This window comes from Patagioenas fasciata, chromosome 3, assembly GCF_037038585.1.
Source record: "Patagioenas fasciata isolate bPatFas1 chromosome 3, bPatFas1.hap1, whole genome shotgun sequence".
Classification (NCBI taxonomy): Eukaryota; Metazoa; Chordata; class Aves; order Columbiformes; family Columbidae; genus Patagioenas; species Patagioenas fasciata.
Window position 1 is genome coordinate 85,103,456 of NC_092522.1, and position 22,819 is coordinate 85,126,274.

Consider the following 22,819-nt stretch of genomic DNA (forward strand, 5'->3'; position numbering starts at 1 on the left):
TTTCAAGCACTTGGTAAGAAAAGAAATTATGACCCAAATAATGCATTCTCTACATACTTTTCATTTTGGATATGTGCAGACAGGAGTCTTAATTTTCTGTAAATAAAACATGTAATAGTCTGATGCTGATTCCAACTCTAAAGGAGTTTTGTTGTTCTAAAATTGTCCAACTGGACTTGCTGCTTCTTCCTGAAAAAAAGTAGACTATCAGTTGTATTGCAAAGCCTGGTCATACTGTCTTTCATTCAGATTCAGATCAAGGAGTGTGGAAGAAGATAAGGGAAAAATCTAGGAATTGAAGACTGGCTCTGAAGGGAAACAAGGAACATCATGTGGGGAGGTCTGTATTATAAGGAAGTGAATAGTTGTATGAAGAATGATATATACACTCGGTTTCAAAGCATGAATGATAAATAAGACAGCAAGATTGTAGCCTTGCATCTCTCTAATGGATAGGTGGAAGTGAAGTTTTTGTATTTAAGTCTTTTTGGAAATCAGGTTATGTCACCTGAGTATTGATGATCTGTGCACTCTGGGATTGGCAGATACAGCCCAAGGTCTCCATTGAGTGTTTTGAGCACAGTGCTCTAGTTTAGTCAAAATGTATATTTGTATTAACTAACTCCACAGGGGATTAAGGATTAACCATATCAGTGTTAGAAACTGTGGGGATCCTTGATAATAGTATTTCAGTTATTTCTTTTGAAAATGAAGAAAACATTTTGTTTACAACTGGACATATGATCATATTCATAACTAGGTGACCTTTATAACTGACATATTCCCAGAACTAATATGGAAATTCAACGGTCTTAACAGTACTAGAAATGAAGAGAACTGCAGTAATTTGGCTTGAAATAAAGAATCTAAATAGTTTTCTTTATTCAGCATTATGATTTCTCTTCAGAATATATGAAATTTTGAAGATAAAGAAAATAAAGTGATAGACCTCTTACAACACTTTAAACGAGACAATACAATGAACGTTTTCAGCATCAGAATCTGTACACACAAGTGCCAAGGGTAGAATGCACTGGGAGTTATTGACCTTTGAAAAATCTGATGCAGCGAATGTTTTCCATGCAATAGTGTTCCCAGGAGACACAGAGTGAACATGTTGAAATATGAACTATTATTTGAAATTTACTACTACAAAAGAAAGGGAAAGCTTTAGGCTAAGTACTTCCTTGACAGAAGTTTCAGTTCTATTGATTCAGTCTGAGTTCAGTTCTGCTGGCTTCTAACAGTCTTTGTCCAGAGACATTGGAATTCCAGCTCTATGACTGTCTCCATTAAATGTGATCATGGTCTCTTTTATCTCCAACACTTTGTCAAGGCAAGCAGAACACCAGCAAAATGCCCATATCTGCCTTTCAGATAAAGCCAGAGGATTTCCCTATATCGCTATTTCTCTGCTAGTAAACTTGTTGTTTGGAGCTAGATGTCCCATTATTATTAGTATTAGTTATCTTACCTAATGTCTAGGTAATGTTAGCTAAAGTTCAGCCAGGTGATGTTGACAGAAGTGAAAACATATTTTTGAGAACTTTTTTCCTTCACTTACTGTTGATGATTCCCACCTTCAAGTTACTTGAAACTTTGAATTATATATATGAAAACCCCAGACCTCTTCGTGGGCAGACAGAAAACCGACAAAAAATATTTTCTTTTTGTCACTAGTCAATAGACATCTACACATTTATTTCTCCATGTTAAATTACATATTCTTTCTCTGGACTAATTAGTCTACTGTTTTCTACACTGTCAGAATTAAAAAGAGCAGTCAGCTTCACCCTCTTACTGCAATAACATCTTATGCAAGCCCTGCAACAAATTTGCTGCATCAAATTATTTACTTTAAGATATTATAATAGATTTCACTTATATGCAAAGATGTTCAGAGTGAAGGAAATCAGAGAGTTTTGTCTGGAACTCGGGAAAAAAAGTAAAGTTTATGACCTTTGGTAGAAGGGGAAGGCCACTCAGGAGGACTGCAAGGATGTTGTGAGGTTATGCAGGAAGAAAACTGGAAGGTTGCCTTCTTTGTTTCAGTCTAATAGTCAGACCAATTGTTCTCAGGGTATTTAGCCTCCTGAGCGGAAAGACAAAAACAGGGAGCAGAATGAAGCCCCTGTACTCCAAAGGGAAATGGTTAGTGAGCTACTACACTATTTAGATATGCACAAGTCTATGGAGCCAGATAAGATCCATCCAAGGATTCTGAGGAAGTTGGCGGAGGTGCTCACCAAGCCACTTTCAACTACTTATCAGCAGTTCTGTCTAACCATGGAGTTTCCTGTTGACTAGAGGTTGACAAATGTGATGCCCACCTACAAAAATGGCCAGAAGGAGGTTCTGGGGAACTACAGACCTGTCAGCCTGACCCCAGTGCCAGGAAAAGTTATGGAGCAAAGTATCTTGAATGCCATCATGCCGCACATACAGTACTGCCAGGCAATCTGGCTGAGTCGGCATGGGTTTACGAAAAATTGGTCCTACTTGACTAACCTGATCTCTTTCTATTACAAGGTGACCCACTTAGTGAGTGCGGGAAAGACTGTGGACATTGACTACCTAGACTTCGGTAGGGTATTTGACACTATTTCCCACAATATTCTCCTGGAGAAACTAGCTGCTCATGGCTTGGACAGGCATGCGCTTTGCTGGGTAAAAAACTGGCCCAAAAAGTTGTGGTGAATGGATTTAAATCCAGTTAGTGACCAGTCTCAAGTTGTGTTGCCCAGGGCTCAGTATTGGGGCCAGTTCTGTTTAATCTCTTTATCAACAAACCGGATGAGGGGATTGAGTGTACCCTTAGTAAGCTTTCAGACAACATAAAGTTGAGTAGGAGTGTTGACCTGCTTGGGGGTAGAAAGGCTCTGTAGAGGGATCTGGACAGGCTGGACTGGCTGAGGCCAATTGTATGAGATTTAACAAGGCCAAGTGCTGGGTCCTGCACTTGGGTCACAACAACCCAAGTGCTACAAGTTTGGGGAAGAGTGGCAGAAAAGCTGTCCAGTAGCAAAGGACATAGAGGTATTGGTCGACAGCTGTCTGAACACGAGCCACTAGTGCGTCTAGGTGGACAAAAAGCATCCTGGCTTGTATGAGAAATAGTGTGGCCAGCAGGACTAGGGAAGTCATCTTTCCCCTGTACCCAGCACTGGTGAAGCCATACATTGAATACTGTGTTCAGTTTTGGGCCCCTCACTACGACAAAGACATTGAGATGCTGAAGAGAGCTCAGAGAAGGGCAAAGAAGCTGGTGAAGGGTCTGGAGCACAAGTCTTATGAGGAGGAGAGGAGGGAACTTAGGTTGTTTAGCCTGGAGAAAAGGAAGTTGAGGAGACACCTTATTGCTCTCTACAACTACCTGAAAGGAGGTTGTGGTGAGGTGGATTTTGGTGTCTTCTCCAAGTAACAAGCAACAAGACAAGAGAAAATGGCCTCAAGTTTCACCAGGGAGGGTTTAGACTGGATATTTGGAAAAAAACATTCATAGAAAAGGTTGTCCAGCATTGGAACAGGCTGCCCAGGGAAATTGTTGAGCCACCATCTCTGGAGGCATTTAAAAGATGCGTAGATGTTCTGCTTAGGGACATGGTTTACTTGTGGACTTGGCATTATTAGGTTAGCAGTTGAACTTGGTGATCTTAAAGGTCTTTTCCAACCAAAATTATTTTTTGATTCTAGCATAAATAGCAAAGTGCTCAAAGTAAAAACATAACAACCCTACACTTTGCCTGTGTACCTGAATCCACACTGAGAAGGAGAAGATAGAATGATACCAAAAACATACCCAGTTAAACTCACTGTTCTTTAGAACTTCTGGTTGATAGAAAGCATTCAAAATGTGTAATTGAAATTTGACATAAACCCCTGCTAATGAACAGATATTAACTAAAACAAAGACATACAATTTTTGTTTGTTTGCCTATTCTAAGTTTGATTAGACCTACTTTCCCTCATGGTGTGCAGTATTTTCTTAATTCTAATGTTAGAATTAGCCTTATTGAAGAACTGGATTTCTTATGCTAAAGCTGCTGTACATTACAGTAGCTAATGTTGGAGTGGGTTTTTCTAACCCTTCTCTACCCTAAAAACACAATCTAATTTCTCACCTTATTTTCTCTTCTACAGAGATATAAATTAAAATATGAGGTATATATGAAAATGTTCATTTATGTTAGAGCTGATGCTCTGTTTTTCTACTATAGAAGGAGGGAAACATTTCTACATATGTAGTTCAACATTTTGTGGTATGATGTGTTCATGAGTATATGCTGTATGCATACGCACAGATGCAGAACTAAGAAAAAGATTTAGGACAGAAAAAGGATAAACAGGTTTATGGGTAGTCTTTTATTTGAGATGATATTGAACTGACTGAGATTTTCCAGCTTAGAAAAGAAATTGTTTAAAGGAGAACACACAATGGATGTATAACACAGTGGGTTCAGTGGAGCTGGTGAATAGGGATGGAACAATCAAAGTTGGGCATCAGAGAAAATGATAAACACAATTAAATTGTAATTAACCACTCTAGAGCAAATTAGACATACAATGCACATACACTGCAGAATGCACTGACACAAGATGCTGCAGGATGGGTTCAGGAAGAAACAGCACATCTTCATGAAAGACAAAATGTATGGCTACCATGCCCTGCTTCAGAAGTCAGATTTCAAGTTTCAGAAAGCTGACAACATACACCAAGGAAATAACCTCTTGTCTTCTCTCCTTAAACACTCACTGCTGCCACTGTCAGAAATAACTTACTGGCACAGGTGGACCCTTGTGATAACTAAAAAAAAAAAAAAGTAATAAAAGAAAATGTTAACAATATAGGGAAGACACATTACAATAATGCTATCTAGCCTAAAACTTTAAATAGTGTCTGGGACTATTCTCAGATATTTTGTGCCAATCAACACAAAACAGCATACCTCTATTCTATTAAACTCTTACTCTTATAGAGAGTGGCCAAATCCAAATTGTGTATTCAGAAATGTTGCTGGTTGGTGTTAAATCCCAAACAATCCCCAGGAATTGTGTTGCGAAGAATCATTTGGCCAAGGCCAAAGGCATGCCATGTACCTTTCAAACAGTTTAATGGGAGGGATAATTATATGCCTTTATCCAATAATTGTTTAGTATCCTACAATAGAAATAGATCTCGTACTACACGTACACCACTAAAAAGACAGCAATGATAAATATAGTAGGAAAGTGAAATCTATTCTTCATTAATGTACAACAGATCATTTATATTTTCAGTAAAATCTTACTGCACAGGATACAACTTTTGATGGAAATAAAAAACAATTGCTTCAGATCTATACCTTTCTAAACATTCCTTTCCCCTACTTTCTCACATTTAGCATCAAGCTAAGAACAACACAACAAAAAGGAGAGCAAGACCTTTAACAGTACTGCTTTAAATTCACTTGCATCTTCTCCTGAAGTTAGCAATGACAATGCACCAAAACCTGCATTACACAAAACCATAAGTGCTAAAATTACATTGAGAAAGTGCAATGTATTTAATTCTATGACTACTGAGATATTTGGGCTATTCCAAATACTGTGCTCCAAAACTAAATCTTGGGATAGTAATGTTATCCCGGATAAAGCCTGGACAAGGCAAATCATAGCATGAGCATCACCCCCAGGGCACTTCATATTTATCATACCCACTGAAATATGGAATAACAAAATAAAACCTAACACAATTACATAATAATGAAATAAAGTTTTGGTTTAAAAAAATACTGTGGCCGTCTTTTTGTATCCTTATCAATCTGCTAATCTAAGAGTGGCTAGTTCTACACAGACTAAATGACTCTAATTGCACAATTACAGCATTAAGACTATTCCATTTACCCAGCAAATTGATTGTCTAAACGTACCTAAGTACTTTATTATAACATAGAATTTCATAAGAAAATAAAAACAATGTTGATGTTCAGGCCTGTTGAGAAGAAAAAGCAGGGCCCAGGTTTTAGCTAGTGTAGATTCATACGGATCCACTAGCTTAAATGGGCTTCGTTGATTTACACTAGCTGAAGCATACAGCCATACTTACTAGCATATTTTGCATACCTTTTGTTCTTCAGTATAACCACACTTCAGCTGCTCATTGTGTTTGTATCACTATGTCTAAGATGGACTGAATTCTAGAGGCATACTGCTTACAGGAAATGTTTCATATACAGCTGTCAGTTTGCACAATCCTATTAAAATTACAACTAAATAATTCTAGTAGGCAAATTTTTAAAGATTTAGTTGCTTTGACATGAGGTTGACTAGAATAACTTACAATGTAAACCTCAAACTTGCAAAATATTTAAACAATCAGACTAAAACATTAGTGCAAGATAATCTTGGCAGCACAGGAATGGTGCTTTAATAGTATGTATCTTTAAAGAATCAATAGATGTTGCAGAACAATATTGAGTGATGTGTTTTGAAGTCAGATCATTAACACACTTATTCTGTGTTTTTGAGAGGAGGAAAAGGACCATATTAGCTCATGTTTCTTTTGCATCTTGGACTGCAAATTGAGCTTCTGTTCCTTAGGGCTGTAATTTTTTGCCTGCAAAAACTAAGTATAAAGGCTAGTGTTGCTTAAGTAAGAAAAATATAATTTATTTTGTACTTTGTAGCATAGTGAAGCAAAATTCCGAAAGACTCTCATTTGAGGTGTCTCTTGTGACATCATTGCAATATTGTCTGATATTGTGGCAGTTATTGTTCCGTGACTTTGATAGTCTTCAGAATTAATCCTTTAATGAGAAATTCAGTTACCTAAAAACATGTAGGTAATTTTAGATGTCCCAGGGTACTGTGGCTGGCCTCTAGCTGTCCCTCTTGAAAGGCACATATCTTCTGTGAGTTTCATGTCATATTTGTTGGCCCCATATAGAAGCACATGTACACAAATATCTAAAATGGTACTGGATGACCACTGTCACACACTTGGCTATCATCTATAATGTAAATTATCGCCCAATATAAATGTTATGAGGACATATGATGATTAGAATTGCAGACTTGGACATTTAAAGTGGCAAGTGATTGGGGAATTTTGTTTGCCTTCAAAGCAAGTAACTGTAAACTTAGCCATAGGACCTTAATATGAAGACCTCCTATGTTTTGGTTTTGTTTTGAAATAACAAAATATTGTATACAAAAGTCAGGATCAAATAAAGCATAAACAATTTTCAGAATATAAAATGCATTTATTTTTCAAAATGAAAGTAGCATTACTAGAAATAATATTTATAAAGACAATGAAATTTCCAGGAGAGTAATGGGAAAAATACACCGCCAAAAAAAAAACAGTGTGGACCCAAAGTTATCCTAGAGTGTCATTCAATACTGTAACATTATCTTCTGCTTTGTTTAAAAATCAATTTTGATACATCAGAGACATCTCTGTATCAGCAAAGATCAAGAATTTTGAGAATTAGGCATTAGGGCTGAAATTCAGTTAAACACTTAAGACACCAAGCTTTCAGATGTCTATGGGTGTTAAAGCTCCCCCTATCTACCCCTAGTCAAAGGAATCAGTTAAATATAAAGTGGTTTCAGGGACAACACACAATAAATTTGATTCAGCTGCCTAACACCAAGAGGTGGATTATGTTACCTGGAGTATATGTATGTGTAGCAATTGAATTCCACCTTCTTGTGCTATGTCCCATTATAATTTATGGAGACCTTGTCAGTGGATCTTGAGTGGGGATTTATCTGCCACTGTTGCAAACACCTAAGATGGGGTTCTGTTACCTATACAAAGGCATCTTGTGCTATTTGTAGCTGGCCATTCAAGATGTCCATGCAAAACTGGCAAATATGACACACAGGAAATTAATGCCTTTCTGGTGCAACTGCTAGAGGCCATTTGGGGACATTTTCCATTTATCTCAGAAAACAGCAAAGGTCTTACATTCAGTTGAGCTGAATTATTCTGCTGCTGGGTTCCACTGCTGAAACACAAGATTCTAACATAATTATAATGAGCTTGTGTGTCATTGTATATTTCTTGAACATCCATAGAGGGCTGGCAGTTATACCACAAGAACTACAGGTGATCCATACCTTCTGGAACATGAACCAGCAGCCAAATGGGTTTCATTAGGATGTTTCAAACTTTGTTTAAACAATTGCCTCTGTTTAAACAATTGAATTCTACCTGCATATCTGTAGACATGCAAGCCAAGGTGTCTGACTTAACAACTTTTTAACAGCTTCATTAGCTACAGGGTAAGCAATATACTTGTAGGGTTCACAGGATAAGAATGATGACTACCAAGACATGTTCATGGAATAATTAGAGATGGGAATAATCGCTAACATTCAAACTCCTATTTCCACTTCTTAACACACTGAAGATTGAAATAATTTAAGTTAAATAGTTAATGTGATATAATACAAAGATAGAGACAACTACTAATTTGAGATTCTGATATGATGAATTAAAGCATAATTTTTAAAAATAACATATTTATATAAAATGCATCATTCAGTATATCATTCCATATATGATAATACACTCAGTATAGGTTTATTTATGCATTTTTTTAAACAGTGAATTAAGATTTCTTGTTGTTTGGAAAACACATCCTAGTAAATATATTTTATTTAAATAAAACCTTATCTTTTGATGGAAAAAATATTAAGCATGTATTTATCTTCTCTAGTTAATTATTTTTCATGACCTGTTTTAGATTTTTAATCAACGGTTATATTTAATTCACAAGCTTCAATATATTCAAGTTTATTAAAAATGCCTTTTCCTTAATTCAATGTTTACATTAATTTTTCTTTCTTTAAATCAGGTATTGGTGAGAAGTGCTACTTCCTTCATATGAACTGGCTTAATTTCTGGATCCTTGATGGAGAAGTCTGAAGTTTAAGCTTTTTTCCTCTCCTATTTCCCCCATTGGTCTTACAGCAAACGAATATGCAACAGGCTGGTTGAAATTGCAAATCTTTAATCAAAATGAGAAGTTCAGGATTTTACAGACTTCTTTACAGAATTCAGCCTTGTAGTTTTATATTGGACAAAACTCAGTGAACATTCTAGCCTTCGAGGCATCAAAGCCGAGCATCTAATTCAGTTCTATGTGGGACAAGATTTCGTCAAAACATTAAGAGATTGGAAACACATGGATAAAAATATGTACTTCTCAATTTTTAACTATGCATTTAATATAGATTTAGCCCAAGTCTTGACAAGAGTAAAGTTAGCACAAGTATGAGAAATAAAAATTTAGAATCATAGAATGTCCTGAGTTGGAAGGGACCCATAAGGATCACCGAGTCCAACTCCTGTCCCTGCATATGACAACTCCACAGTTCACATCATGTGTCTAAGGGCATTGTTAAGTGTCTTGAATACTGTCAGGTTTGGGGCCATGACTACCTGAATTTATAGCAGTGTAGAATATATGCAAGACAGAGAGATACTAACATCACATAAGGAAAGAAAAAACATTGCCTATTGAGAGTGGTAAACTAAAAATGATGTGAGAGAGGATAATAAATTGATTTTTATAACCTAAAAGACATTTTTTCTCTTATTTTTTATCTAAAGATCTTTTGTGTCTGTTGTTTATTTCCCCCCACCCCGATAATGTAGAGATACCTACTGTAGAAGTGTACAGATCTGAAATAAGTAATTTGATGTGCTCTTTAAAAGAATTTTAAAAAAGAAAAGGATCTGAATAGTTCTCTACCTTCTGCTGTATTTTACTTCCTAAAGATTTCCTTGCAAATTAAACAATGTATGGACTGCTAAGCAGGCAGTATAATAACTGTCTTTTAGTGAATAACAACAGGAAAAAATCCTGTAAAAATGTTTTTGCACTCAAATAACAACTTCTTTTTTTGTAGTTTGCCTGTAACAATCTCTGATGTTTCTGTTTGATCAATTAAATTATCCATGCCTCTACCGCCTGAAAGTTAGCTGATTATTTTTTCTTACATGAGGAAAGATTTCAATAACAGAGAACATAGCTGCTTCAGATTCTATGGAATAAAAAGAACAGTATCTAATGGCAATTTATCTTATCCTAAAATACATTTGTAGTTTGTTAAAGATGAATTATCCTATGGAAGTAACTTGTTTCATCTCTGTTAACTACAAAATATATAGTAGAGAAACTTCTGCTAGATGCTTGAGGTTATAAATGAACCCCATCCTAAAATATTACCATATTGAGTTCAATTCCTTCTGAAGTTGCCTGTTTCTTTCTATATCTACATTTAATGAGATTAGGCTTAGAAGTTTGTCCCTAAATATCTAAAACCAAGTAAGATTCATTCTTTCTAAATACAGACATTATTAGCAACACAGTTATAACTGTAAAGTTTAAAATTACATAGGACATCTTTCCTTACAACATTGCCTGAATATATTACTCAAATAACTGAACCTAAAAAACACAGTTAAAATCAAATACACTTGGTTTAAAAGAATTTGACTATTTAAAGTACTTTCAGAGTGAGTCTCTTAGGTTTAGAAATGGGTAGCCTATTTGATTTGAAAAAGCATAGGTCTGCTGACATTCAAGATTTACTGCGAAGTCAGTGTGTTGGTTACTGTACTTAGTAAGGACATGACTGTTTAGAGACATTTATTTTTATAATTATTTGTTGGACTATTGTATGATAGTTGTACTATATTTTTTAAAGTTTGTTACCCCATTTTTTTACTTCCATCTCCATGTGTGTCGGTGCCCAGGGCTACGGATGTATGCCTTTGTATGTGTGCTATTTTAATGAAAAGGAACATAATTAAAAAAAAAAAAAAAAAAAAGTTAATTTTCAGCTTCAATGCTCTGATTTTCATCAAAGCCAAATGTCACCTGTAAAAATAATAAGTACATAATTGGACTGTGAGGTACAGCTGGATAGGGAAGTTTGTCAGTTCAGATCCTTCTCATTACTTTCTGCAATAGCGACCCAGAATGCAGTGGTGGAAGAGTTTAATGTAATATATTGTTCAATACATAATAGTGAGAAAGCTCTTTTATGTTTTATCATGTATTTTCTAAGGATTTCTTTCTTTACTTAGCCCAGCTCAGCACATGGGCTTACATTTACCTATAAATATACAAGTTCCTTTAAATCCATTGAAAACATTGAGATATTTTTTGCCATAGATGATTTCAGTCTGTGTTTGTATTTACATCTACTTCTCCCAGGGGTCATGTGAAGAAAATTTCTGGACCAGGAAAGATAAGGAAATATTTTGACTCTGATAAAACCATGAAAATCTCGTTGCTACTTCCCTATCCTGAAACAAATTCTGGCAGACTACTAGCTATTTACTTCCAAATTAATGGATGGAAATACATAAAGGTATTTTCTCATTTCTTTTCTAGGTGCTCTTCACCTTTCTACTAACTTTTAACTTGATCTAAACTCTAGTTAGATTTATTGTTTCTGCTTATTCTTAGCTTTCGCAATGGATGTTGCTTCTGTGCATTTTCTGCTTAATAAATTAACTATAAGAGGCAATTTATATATGAAATACAGATTTCCTTATTTTATATTATATATCTATAGTGGCATATGACCAGGAATAAAATATTGCATAGTTAAACAAAAATCTTGTGATAAAAATAGCATTTCTGGATGGACTCTTGCTTGAATTTCACACTTCTATCTTGGCAAATTTGCACTATTACATTTCTAGTCCCCTAGCATAAATTTCAGGACATCATAAAAATAATGTTGTCTTCTCTGGTAAGACTAATCTGGGACCTGAAATTCCATCTTGTTCTATGGCTGACCAGAGCAGAAAGGGGAGAAAGAAATATCATGAAGTGAAGAAAATTACACTGGAGAAATTATAAACATTTTCTATGTCACTAAACAAACTCAGAAAGAATGCAGTTCCCTACTGTGCATCAGGAACATGTAGATCTGATTCAAATTCTTAAAAAAGATTTTCACTGAGACTTTCAGGTAAAACCTACATGAAGTCATCATAAGTTCCTGAAGCAGAAACCTTAGGAATAGCCTTGGTCATTCTTATGTTGACGTTATGTCCAACATACTATGGTCTTAATATTCTCAATACCAGAGTTGTTATTAATGGAGCACATCTAGGGTACAGTTTGCTTCCTCCTGATGTAGACTTCTACAACTAGAGGAGATTATTCTTTCCTTGAAGTATTGAAAAACAAAACCAAAATAAAAAAAAATTAATTGTGCACCTCAGCACATCAGCAAAAGCAAAGCATACTGTGGGAACTAGAAGAGAGGTGATTTTGAAATATAAATCTGAGAAAAATTAGTTTCAGGAAAGCATGAAGGGAGTTAAAAGACAAATCCCTGTGAAAAATCTGTCATTCACAGACTGAAAAATAGTACTCTTTTTTTAAGACTTTAAAATAACAACCTCAACAAAAGGAGAGGCGAACGAAGTTTGACTTATCAAGCTGACAGTGGGGGACCAAGATGGATTACTGAAGCTGTAATCTGTGCAGTTTACCCACAATTCAGCCTCAGGTGCTTCTGAGAAGAAAAAGATATGAAAAAATGATATGAACTCATCACAAGTTACATAGATTTACTTCAAGTCCTTATCAGAAGAAGGACATCTGAAAGTTGCCTGCAAGTTTTAAGAGCAGTACAGAACACTCCTCAGAACTTAATAATCACTTTATTAAACTTGATTTGAGAGAGAAAATATCATTCATTTTGTAAGAAGCTGGATGTAGCTTCAGAGCTCTGAGCATGAACAAAAAACTTCATCCTCCATTTTATTTAGGACAGTTTGCAGAAAAGCATTATTGAACAGGGCTGAAATTTAATTTCAAAGTCAAATTGTAGAGAAGACATAGCAGCTGCATATTGCTCTAAGAGGAAACAGAATTGGTGGTACAAAGATATATAAAATAACTGGGTTTAGAGATTCATTGGCTCAAGGAAAACACCGATTTTAGCACAAATGTTGAAAGACGTTGCCTGGAAAAGTCCTTAGAGATATTCAAAACCCATCTGGACAAGGTCTTGGGCAACCTGCACTAGCTTTGTCCTGCTTGAGCAGGGGATGTTGCAACTAGATTATCTCCAGACATTCTTTCCCATTTCAACAATGCTTCTGACATTTTTTTGTGTGGGGGGGTTTTTTTTGTTGTTGTTTGTTTGTTTGTTTGTTTTTTGTTTTCCCCTGTAGCCCATTTACTGGAATGCACAAGCATACCCAAATTCTGTTTCTGGGGAAAGAACACTCAGTTTAACAAAAAATTACGAAGAGTTAGACAGAGATAGAAAGTCAGAGATTATTGGTGTTATCTAAGAAAATTATGACCTATGTCACAATCTCTGGTTCTGTCAAGACTACAAGTAAGAAAAGAGACTAAGCTCAACTGTCACTTCTACAATCAGATGATTACAGGACAAGATGTCTCCAGCCTTTCTTAATGACGTAATTGATTCCCGATAGCTACATCATATTAAATTTGTTCACTGGACTATTGAAAGCAAATATCTTTCACAGGCAATTCAAAGTGTCAGTTATGAGGCTTATCTTGAATCTTGTGCAAGATGAACACAGAAGTATAAAAGTGGTGGTGGTGCAGATACTGCCACTGTAGATACTGTATTTGCCACTAAGTAACATTGCATATCTTTTTACATCATGATATATGAATATCATCAGTGGAAAATTAAGCAATTTAGGAGGAAATTTTGAGAATGTATACAGGATTTAAGATTATCATCAACTAAAATGAGGAGGTTAATGACAAACTTTATTTTTTCCATTGCTGTAGATATGCATATTATAGTCCGTGAAACACACAGAAGAACTTGTAGGGGAAGAACAAGTAAGTCAAAAATTGGAAGATCCAGTCTGGAATATGATGTAACCAGACCATTAATGTCTGCTAGAGGAGGAATACCAGAACTGGCTCATGCAGGTCCAGAACTCCAGGCAAGTCAGATGTGGGTATTTGCACACAGGTCTCCCACATTCCAGTCAGACATAGGGATCTGGGAGAAGTCTCTCCTGGTGTGTGTTAGAGAATCTCAGAACTACAGAATGGTTAAGTTGGGAAGGGACCTTTTGAAATCATGCAGCTCAACTATCTTGCTCAGTCAGAAGCCTGGGACCATGTCTGGTTTTGAAAAATGGGGTTTTGAAAAACTCCAAGGATGGAGACTCACAATCTCTCTGGGAACCTGTTCCAGTGTTTGACCACCCTCACCGTAAAAAGTGTTTTCTTGTGTTCAGATGGAATTTCCTGGTTTTTAATTGGCAGAGATTTTTCCTGTCCTGTCAATAGACACTGCTGAGAAGAACCTGGATCCTCCATCTTCATTCCCTCCCATCAGGTATTAATACATGCTGAGAACCCTCTGAACCTTACCTTCTCTAGGATGAGCAGTCCCAGCTCTCTCAACCCCTCCTCATCTGATAGGTTCTCCAGTTGAAAGCAGCCATAGAACAAAAATTCTGATGTCTTAAATTTTGGATTTAGTTTCTTAAAATAACACACCCTTTAAGTGTCTCCTTGCAATTGTAGCCCAGAAATAATTTATGTTGTTTGAAAAACTTGTTCAATATCTTTAATCTATCTGTTAAGTACACACAGACTTTCAGTATCATACTCTATAACTAATCCATGTAAAATAATTATGTATACCATGATATTTCACTCTTCTAAATATGTTGGGGTTTTTTTTTAATGTCATCAGCAATGATTTTGTAAAAAAAAAAAAAACTGTAAAAAAAGATTACATCAGTGGGTATAAGATAATACATACAAATACCAGTCCATTTCTGATCAGTATGAAACTTCCTGATAACACCATGCGAATTCTGGTATTCATTTCACAAATGTGGATAATGAAGATGTGAGTGGCAGAGCATGTGTCAAAAGTATGTAAATGAATAGATGTTTAATCTACCCATGCCTAAGAAAAACAATCACCTCCTGCAGAAGGATTGCTTTCATTTAAATATTGCTAGCTGATGAAATCCCAGCACTGTAACAAGGATTTATAATTTGATAAAAATTACTGGTGACTGCATATGCATTTTCTTCAAACTGCCGCCCTGCTTCTTGCTAAGTGCACTGCTGACATGTTTGATATTGAACTTGAACTTAAAAATTACTATCCCAGTAGATGTTTATTAGATTTAGCTGGCTGAAGTAAACCTAGACACAGTGCCCACAGTACAATGTAAAAACAGATGTTATTTGTGTGTGCCGGGAAATGCTGCACGTTTCTTCCAGGAAAAAAGAGAAAACCAGAAATAACAAGAACAAACACACTCACAAAGTAAAGAATTATCCATGCTATTAGAGGAACGGAGAAAATTGACCTGTGTTAGACTAATGTAATGTCATCTTTGAAAACATTACAATACTGTGTAATGCAATTTATTTTTATATAATCATTTTAATACATATTATTGGGAAAAAGCTTGACAGAAAGAAGCACTTATAAATTCAATACATGCCATGAGCTGAAGCAGAACAATCTCAGTATGGGGATCTAATTTTTCATGTGAAAATATTACATTTTAGTAGAAACTAAATGCATACGGTTCATTATAAATTATTTTAATGGAAACATATAAAGTTATCAGAAGTGATAATTTACAAAGAAAGACACACCCACTAACACTTAAACTAATAACTTAGGCTCTTCCCTAGAGAATCAATGTATTTTTTTTAAGAAAAAATAATATTCTGACAAATATTGCAAAACTGTTTTCTGTCTACAGGTGACTTAAATATTATAACCTTAACAACCATGTAACTATCTGCTTCTTCACAAAGATTTCTGTTCAACCAGACACGTAATTATGTGTCCATACCTACTAAAGTCAACTGGAGCAATATATGTTGTGATGACCTGTGCTTGTTGGCAATGAATGTCTCATGTGTCTGTAGGAATCTTTCTGCTGGGGTTCTGCATGATCTCTATCATCCTACCATCTCCTTTTGTTCTACAGCTCTTTGCTGTCACTGATTAATAACATTGAGCTAGTATCAGAAACCTACATTAGTAGAGCATATCTCAGAAATATTCAGTGTTCAATTTCAAATGAAGTTTAACAGTGTTATGTATCATTTAGTGTTAACTGTCATACAAATATCACAGGATTTGTTTGGATGAAGGAGAATGAATGATAAATACAGAAAAGAAAAAAAGAATGGAAGAGGTGTAAAAAGGCAGCAAAAACAGTAAGGAAAAGAAGAATAGGTATCTAAAGGGAACAGGAGCAGTCTCAAGTGTATTGTCATGCATATGGAAAAATAAAAGAGTATGCAGAGTATGACACAGCAAACACAAGATTCATACCTAAAAGAAATCAAGCTAGGGAAATTAGTTATGTGAAAATAATCATGTTGCTAGTAAGTAAATGAGAAGAAGCTAAACATTATCCTGAACCATACTAAGCCTCTAAGCTTCCTGTGCTATGAATACAGCTTTCTGCTTTGTTACCGTCTTCTCTTTCTTCCTTTTCCTCCCTCTTAAATATGGGTGTAGAAGACATACCTGCATGCTACATGTATGTCAATGAATTACCTCCTAAATGTCTTGATGAAATAACATAAGGCAATTCTAAAAATATTGCTGATTATCAGTTTACTGATATGGCTAACTATGTAGGACTACAGGTAAAATCATCCAACAGAGGAGAAATCCTCCCAAAAGAACTCACACCTCTAAAGCGTTTCACTGCTTTTAATAATTACCCTGAAAACTTATGTTCAGTTTCTGCTTAATTAACAAGAAACCATGACTCTACTGGTATCCCAGCTTTAGCATGAAAACTACCTGGAGACCAGGGAATTTCTCTATATGCTCAGAAACACTTTTATTTGGATAATATCAACAATTTGGACTCTACTTTATGCCCAGTCTTGACTGAGACTCGGAAAGTACACATTCCCCAGCTAAGTTCCCCATTTTGGAACTTATTCCAGTACTTATTGTCAAAATATAGCTTGTAAAACAGGATCAATTTTTTTTTTTTTTTAAACACTGACAATAGACATTTTATTTCTTGATGTAATATTTCTGCACCTGGAATACTCATGGAGATGGAATTTTATCTTCAAATTTTTCCTTTCACTTAGTATTTCAATCATACCTTTCATAACCTAACAGACAGGTTAAACACCATGTTTTGAGGCAGTATTTGGAGTTGTTAACATGAGGTGAATCAAAAAGAATTATAACAGTGCTCAGCAAGAATTGAAAAGTGTTTCAAGAAACATCTGTTTGTAGCATTTTGTACAGATCTTCACTCCTGTCTGAGTCCATCTAAGCTGTTATCTCCCTCAACTTTCTGACTTCCATGTCTTCTTTTCTGAGATACTTGGTTTACCCTAACTCCACTGTGGAAGTTTAAGACAGTATACTGCTTCTAGTGGCAGACACCATACCAGATATACTCCTGTTCTTAAATTTGAAGGCACTAAGTTACTTTCTAAATTTATATCTAAATTCCAAGTGGGAAAGAAATTTAGATCAGAGTTTTCTTCTTTTATGTTTGGAACTCTTAATTAGTGCTGATTGTGAATCTTCAAAACACAAGTCCTTAATAGTAGAGTTATTGGTCACTATTGGAAATGCAGACTTTCATGCTTTTAAAAAATATTACCATTAAGTTTCACTCTTTAATGGAAGAAACATACTTTTACACTTTTCGAAAATGTAATTTGTGTTGTCCTCATTACCAACTTCATTACATTACCCAGTTTCCTCTAGGAGGGTTTCTTAGTATATCCTAAAGAGCCACTAAGTACCTGTGAGTATTTATTTGAAAGAGATTTCATTCTGTTTCTCAGGTTGGGATATTTTGTTGAGTGGTTTGGTGTGGTGGTGGGTGTGGTGTTTTTTGGGGTGTTTTTGGTTTGTTTGTTTTAATACTTTATCTGTTTTTAATTTAGCTCAGTTGTAAAGTGTTATTATGATCATTCATGACAAAGGAATCACCAAATTTCATAGTTTTATTTTACTCCTTATTGTTTATTTCTGTCTTTTTCATATGAAATACTTATACTTTGCTGTCTGTGGTTTTCAGTAAGCTGCCCTAATTAAATTTCAAAACCACATTTCAATATGTTATAGACAACAAAGCTTCTACTTCATCACTGTCAATTAGACCAAAAGAATCCAAGAGTAAATCAACAATATTGCAATTTCCCTAAGTTCTGAATATTTCAGTTCGTTGGAAACTTCTCAAGAAAGATAGGAATGCTCTGTGTTTCATGCTATAAGCCAGGGTCCTTTCGTTCTGGGATTTTTTTCACAGATTTTAGAGATATCTGACTAGGCTCCAAGCAATCACTATTTACTGTGAATGCTTCTAGTTAGTACGGGATGAAGTTTAAGTGAAAGCAGCTGAGAGCCTTGTCAGTATGTATATGACACTAGCTGGAAAAGAAATTTGTTGTTTGTTTTTCTAAGAGTTTTCTGTAAAAAATCACTAGATGATCAAAGAATTTCATATCACTGATTATAATCAGGACAAAAGTTTGAAAAAAGGGTTTAAATTATAAAAGGCAATCTGAGAAATCAAGGTAAAACAGCAATATGTTTCTAGCTTCTGGCTGTAGAAGACAGATCCATATTTCTTATTTACATATTTTAGGTAAATATTTTGCTGGCTAACTGCTTTAAATAACCCAAAACTTACCCTCTTCTACCAAAGTTTTAGGAATTCTTGTGAGCTTAAAATAAATACATCTATATTTATTTAGAAATGTAAACCTTTCCAATATATTTTACCATAATTTCTGTTTTATCACCCATTATAACTGAACTTTAATCAGCACTGTACCCGTGGTAGACAAGATTCATGTGCTTTGGCTGATATACATGTGCCAAACTTTATTGGAAACATGTTAGAGCATAGTGATATCTGAGTGGTGTCTCTCAAGAAAATGTAAATTTTATTCTGATTTGTGTTTCTTTCCATCTTACTCAGTTAGCAGTCCAGGAAAAACACTAAGATTTAGAGTATTTTTTAAACATCAGTCTGCTTTCAATATGAAATAACTGTTCTAATAATTTTTTTCTCAAAAATCAAAGTTTCTGATCTGATGAGTGAAAAGGACACCAACTTTTTTTTTTTTTTTCCTTGTAGCACAAAAGGTTCTAGGCAACCTCATAAATCTCTAAACTCTCCTGAGTTCATCTGGTCTTGCTGGACAAGTCTGATGAACTCCTGTGAGCCACTGTTTTATTCAGACCTTCTGGTACACATCTGCCACCCTTCCATCTCATGGGACAGTTATGCAGCCAAACCAATACGCTACAGGATCTCTAAATCAGTAGATATTTGAAAGTTTTTGCTGCTAAGATCAAAATGTCAGTCTGCATTATTCACGTGTTTACTGTCTGGGGAGATCATTTATTGGAAAGGCCCAATCAGAGCCACTCTCAACCTTAACTGAGTAATAGTAACAAAAACTTGTCATCCATTCAGATGGTTACAGTTAATTTTCCATGCAAATTCCACCTATATAATACCAGAGATTTTTTGTTTAAAGTCTCTCATGCCTTTCCTTCTTTCCTACACAATTTCTGTTTGGGAGTATGCCCTGACTTGTTCCAGGGACATTTTTAGGAGAAAACTTGTAATGAAATTCAAGTATTCTTCAACTCTCTGCCATAGTCTTTCAGCTAAACTTAGAAGAGAGATGGATTTTTTTTTTTTTTTTTTTTTGTGATTCAGACATTGCATGTAGAATGGACACATAACAATGAAGCAATTAGAATTTCATGCCCAGTTGTGAGCACATGTTGAATTTAATATCACCTATGAATCTTGAATGAAGCTCGTGGAATGAAACTGGGTCCTAAATATTTCAGTTACTGAGACAGCTGGATGGCAGGACACTAAAGACAGATACATGTAGAGGAGATAGAGTAAGATATTTGTAACAAGAACAAATGACATCTGAAGTTTTTGGTTGAAGTACATTTGTTCACACAATTTAAAAAAAAAAAAAAAGGTAGAATTTACAATAATATTTGGAAGGTTTTATTAGAGGATGGAGAATATATTAGATGTGTAATTCAATAAAACTACTAGAAAATAAACAACAAAGTGAAAAATACTATATTACACTGAGTTACTGATATTGCTTTCTTTAGGTAGAATCCTTCTTGATATCTTTGAGTTTGGGGAAAGAGGAAGCATACACCAGAAAAAAAAAAAAAACAAAACACAACAAACTTAAAATAGATTGCGATAGAAATGCAAACTATTTACAGATGACAGTAATTCCAAATATTGCTGTTGGTAGTTCAAAGAGTGGAGAATTATATTCTGTTCTTAGTATATTGCTGTGGCACAGATCACTATTATTTTGGTCTTTATTGTCCTCATATTGACACAAAAAGTCACAGTTTCATATATGTAAGGTTGCCAGTACTTCCAGTGATACATTGGCTTCTCTGAGTATATGGAAGAACTGCTGATGTCCTGCAGGACTTTTACAAATCTTAAGGTGGAAAATCACCAGTGACATTTCTTATCCAGTGCAAATTATATGTGCTTCATGTTTGATTGAGTACTTACCAGTACAACGTGTATTCTGTTTGCTTGCTTGGGAACAGGGGAAAAAGTAATGTCTGCTGAATGAAGAAGGGAACTACACCGCAAAGTTTCAAAAGCAAATTAGATCATGGTTTTGTCTGAAGGGGCCTGTCTGTCCTTTTTAGTGTGCATGGACATTACTTCATCAGAGTTAGGAGTCCAAGGTGGCTGCCTGTGACACAAGCTAAATCATCCTATTTTCTGTTATTTGTCTCATAGAACATAATCATAGAATATCCTTAGTTGGAAGGGATCATGAAGTCCAACTGCATAGGACAACCCCAAAATTCCCACCATGTGTCTGAGAGTGTTGTCCAAATACTTCTTCAATACTGTCGGGCTGGGCACTATGGCTACATCTGTGGGAAGCCTGTTCCAGTGCTCCACCACCCTCTGAGTGAAGACCCTTTTCCTAATATTAAACCTAAACTCACCAGCAGAACTTTTGTCAGGCTTCCTGAAAAAATGCCTGTAGTGCTCTGATTTGAACAACAGGGTACTTCTGCAGCAGGTTTGCACTTTATCTGGCAATCCATGTACTGTTTTTAACTTTAATATAAACACTGAATCCTTTAAAGTATTGCATATTCCTGAAATTAAAAAAAAAAAAAAAAAAGAAAAAAAAACAAAAACAAAAATAGCTTTTTTTTTTGAATGAAAGCATAGGTATGGAGTTATATGTTCCTGACTTGTATTTTTTACAATACAGTTTCTCAGATTATTTTATACATATATTGAAGCACCATGTAAGAAAAAAACAAACCAAACAAAAACCAACAAAGCAAACAAAAAACACACACAAAATCAAAACCAAAACAACAACAACAAGAAACAAAACAAACCAATCAATAAATAAAAAGGTATTTAGAAAAAGTACATTAGCAGCTACAGGAAACAGAATTATTCTCATGTATGCTGTTCATATGTTTTATTGCAAAGTTTGGTGAATACTGTATTCCAAATAATGTAGGTAATGAGGAGAGTAAATGGCTTAATCAGTGCCATATAAATATAACTGTACCATACCCTCTAAGAAGATAATATTTTAACTTCTGTTTGTTTTGAGTAATGAGAAATAAAAAATATACAGAAACAAAGGAACTGATCTATAACCTTTCATACAGTTTCCTTATGACAAAAAAGTCAAATGCTGTCATTTGTCAAGATTCTTGAGAAAACAAAACCTTAATTTCAGAACTATGAGAAATATTTCACTTTGTCAGTGTTCAATATCCTGAAATGTTGAGGCATGTCTATGAAGGGACAATCATGATAGAGATTAAAAATATTCTGTGTTTTCTATTGATATGAAGTTGATTTTATACACTCATAAATTGCCATTTTGAAGGTCTTCAAGTATGGTGAAAATCTCTTCACTGTGAAGTTCACCAGGTAAAAAATATCCTTCGAATAATCAAATTTTGACATTATAGATACATTCCTATTAATGGATCAGTTAAGATTAAATTTCAAATTAATTTCATATGCAACTGAACTGATTTTTGAATAGTGTTGGAACACTGGAAAAATGAAAAAATACCTTTTAAAACCAAAAATGAATACATATGATCATATAATAATACATGTAAGGACAATAATACGTAGATGAACAAAAATATGTAATCTGTAAACATATGGGATTTTTTCAACCTTGAAAAGAAAGCCATTTTCCCTGTCATTTCTATGCCATGCAGTGAAAGATGGTAAAGCCTAGACCTATTTATTTCAGAGAGGCTATGAATTTTTCTAAGCTTTCAGTTTCACATATGTAATAATTCCTAAATAATACTTGTTTGAAGTACAATCATCTAAAAAAATCTTTGAAAAATCAACTTAATAGGCAATATTGAAGGAAGTCAGTGTTAACTAGGAAACTTTGTACTTTAGCTTAAATTAAAATTTATGTGGATCAAAATGAGATATTTTTTTTCATCATGGGCCAAGAGCAAAAAATGAATGACTAGCTGAATGAACTGTCCTTAATAGAAAACAAAACTAAACAAAACCAACCAAGCAATCAAAGCCAACCAACCAACCAAAACCAACAAAAACAAAGCTACAAAAAAAAAATGAAATGAGCTTCAGAAGGCAGGAGTATTTTATCAGGTGTCAAAAAGGAACACAAATATTCCTTTTATAGTTTCAATATCATTCAATATGATAGCTGTCAGAACCTTGTCCATAACATTCACAATATGCTTCCAGGGAAAAGTACCGATTTTTAGTTAT

The 22,819-nt window shown here is 34.9% G+C and overlaps 1 long non-coding RNA gene across 3 annotated transcripts in view; it reads right to left on the reverse strand.

Annotated features, from left to right (window-relative positions):
- LOC136099285 (uncharacterized) overlaps positions 1-22,819 on the reverse strand; it is an 85,764-nt gene that overhangs the window by 51,866 nt on the left and 11,079 nt on the right. For 2 of the 3 annotated variants that reach the window (XR_010651067.2, XR_011738670.1), the window contains one exon: positions 4,358-4,804. The exons of the other annotated variant lie outside the window; for it this stretch is intronic. This is a non-coding gene — a long non-coding RNA (uncharacterized lncRNA). Of the gene's footprint in view, positions 1-4,357; positions 4,805-22,819 lie in introns of those variants that run through there. 3 annotated transcript variants of the gene reach the window in all.